A 3,229-nucleotide genomic window follows, 5' to 3' on the forward strand; every position below is an offset into this window, starting at 1 on the left:
AAGAGCCACCCCCTCCATGTTATTACCAAGATGAACCACCTCAATTGTATGAAAATTTTCAACCACAAGATGAATACCACTTTCCACCACAACTTCCCATGGAAGAATATTCATGTCCATCAATCCAAGAGCCATATGATCCTAATCATATTATTCAAGAGGAACAAGAGTCAAGGGATCATCTCAAGGAAACATTGGATCAACTTCAAGCAACCATGGAGCGTGTTGTGCAACAAGTGGAATTGAATTGGTTTGGGAGGCTCGTATTAGGAAACCGTAGTTAACGGCGGTTATGACGTTAACCTAGATGCATCTGGCTCAGACCTCAGCTAGCAGGGGCGTTGCTAGCCTAACGTGTAGGCCACACGTTAGATTTGTTATTCCGTACGGACACACTAGAGGAAATGGCTACCCATAGAGGTGGAGCCGCCTAAGTGTGGACTTTTGATTTGATTTCTATATGAGAACTCCCTTATTGATTCACTTATTATTATGAATTATTATTTTCTAATTAAAAATTATTTTTGATATAATGTTTATATATGGTCTCATGTCGATTATAGATGTATTGTCTGGTCACTGGGTTGCAAAACTCATTCCGTTTTTCTAAAAATAATTTTCAGGAACAAATACTTGAATGTGTGAGCCTTCTATTCAAGAGTAATGATCTGCAATGGGTTCTATTCCTTGTTGAGTTCTTAGACGTCATCTGCTCCATATCTTTTCCTTTTTCTTTTGAGAAATTTCTTTTACAAGGATTTCACATCTTCCTCCAACCATTGATGATTATATACTCCTATTTTCATTTTATTAATTCTTATGCCTATTAAAATTTTAGGAGCCATTAATATCGGTTGAAAACTGCTGCAAAGCAGATATAGATATTTGTCTATATAAAATGTGCATCAGTGTATGCATAATGACTTGTTTACAATTGGTAATTTATAGTTTATAGTTGTTGTTCTCCTTTTCACAAAAAAAAAAAATAGTCAACTTTTTCTATAACTATAGTTATACTTGCATGTGTGTTCTCTATTTATCCAAAAAAAAAAAGATAAAGTATATATATTTATGAACATGATTTTTTTTTCTTCTTTTGGTGTTTTATCTTTACAAGAAATCTAATTTCATACTAATTTTCTGAAATTCTTTTGCTATGTGCTTTGATTATGTTAAGAGCAAATTTATAATTGGAGATTTAAACCAAAAAAATAAAAAAAAAAGAAAGTAGTTATTATAATTGATCCTAGTGTGTTAATTGCCAATACTTTAAATTTTAGTTTTATTATTATTATTATTTTATATGTGAATTTATTTGTAACTTCATACTAAGTTTAGCTACATGATTATAGGTGAATTTTGGCCTTGGGAATAATGGATCCATCCATATCTAATTGTTTTACCTTTTATTAAAAATATGAAATTATTCATTTTAGAAACTGTAAATTTCTTTAAAATATTTGTAACTTTCTTATTTGATTTATATTTGAGTTTGATAGGCTTGCTAGGAAACCGTTTCCCTGAGCGCCGGTCATGGTTCATTTTGGGCCGTGACAAAAGGAGGATGGGAATTGAATACGCTTTATCAAAACTCTTGGAGTTGTCTTTGCCTAGGTTGCCATCTACTCCTTCATTTGAGTGGGTGAAATTTATTTCTATTAGCTATATTATCCCACTTGAATATGGTTTTCTTGAAACGGATGGCCAACTTAGGGAGCTTTGTGGGATGAAGCGTAAACGAAAAAGGTTTTGTGGTTGGCGTTGCAAATCAAGGCTCATTATGGTTGATGCATCAAACATGAGATATAAAGGTTGGAGTAGTGTTCAAATAGATGGGTCTAGGAGGATTGTTGGCCACTATATAGAGAATTCACCTTACTCACCACCCGGTTGGACTAATAATGATGATCAACCTCAAGACGGGTGTGAAAACAAAGTGTGGGATCCCGGATTACAAGAAGAAGATCAACTTTGGGAGCCCCAAGCTTGTGAAGAACTCCATCAAGACTTGGCTCAATCCATGAAGAATCTTGGGGCACAATGGAGAACCAAGCATTGGTGGGAGTTCCAAGATGAATACAAGCACAAGCCACCTTGATGAGGAGCTCCCCATAAGTCCAACTTAAGGACAATAAACAAAAGTGCTAGGTGGGAGACACCCCACCATGGTAAAATCCTTTCATTTTTTTCTTTTGTATATATTGGTAGAATTAGTTTAATTTCATGTTTTGTTTAGTTAGTTGAGTATGTTTGGTAGTTTAAGTATGTTAAATAAGGTTTTATGGTGTTTTGGTAGCTGTTTGGAGGTTTGGAATGCTTGGATTGGTGCAAAAACATAGAAAATTTTTTTTTTTGAAAACAGAGCACCATCCACGCGTACGCGTACATGGCGCGTACGCGCACTTCCAGCATTTCCGACCATCCACGCGCGCGCGCCATGCGTGCGTACGCGTGGATTGAGAAGTTCCAACCTCCATACATTTTCCAGAGAGTTGTGCCTGCGCCGCGCCAACGTTGTGCCTTTGGCACAAACTCCAATTGCGCACACGCGCACATGACGCGTACGCGCCACTCTCGAAATAAGCCAACGACGCGCGCGCGCCATGCGTGCGTGCGCGCGGATTTCTTTCTCCCATCCACTTTTCTTTCCTTCTCCTCTTTCCAATTCTTTCCTTCTCCTTTCTTCTTCCCGTCTCCTACCCCTCATCCAACACTTCCAAACACCATGGATAACCATTTATTTTAGTTAGTTAATTAGTTAGTTAGTTAGTTGATTAGCTAGTTTTAGTTTAGTTTTCATTTTATTTTCTCTCTTTTCATCATAAGTGTTGGAGTATTGACTTTGTTTACTATACATTGCTATATCCCTTATTGCCTACATGCTATTTTAGCATGAATGTTTTTAGATAATCTTTGTTGGATTCTATAATTGAGGTTATATTTTGTTACTTGGTTTTGAGTTCTTCATGCTTACCTTTTGAAAATACCAAGTGATGAGAATTGCCTTCGAGTTTGTAACTCTTCTTGAATTGCATGATTTGGCCACCATATAATTTGAATCCTTTTCCCTCGATTAGGCAACCTCTTGATGGATGATGTTGTGCATTTACCTTAATGCATTGTATTTCATGATTATATCCATCCATATGTTTGACTTGAATGCTTTCATGCTTCTCTAATGCTTGTCTTACCTTACAAGCTTACTTAAAGCATCTCAAGCACACTAGGA

The sequence above is a fragment of the Arachis ipaensis genome, chromosome B02, assembly GCF_000816755.2.
Source record: "Arachis ipaensis cultivar K30076 chromosome B02, Araip1.1, whole genome shotgun sequence".
In the NCBI taxonomy this organism is placed as follows: domain Eukaryota; kingdom Viridiplantae; phylum Streptophyta; class Magnoliopsida; order Fabales; family Fabaceae; genus Arachis; species Arachis ipaensis.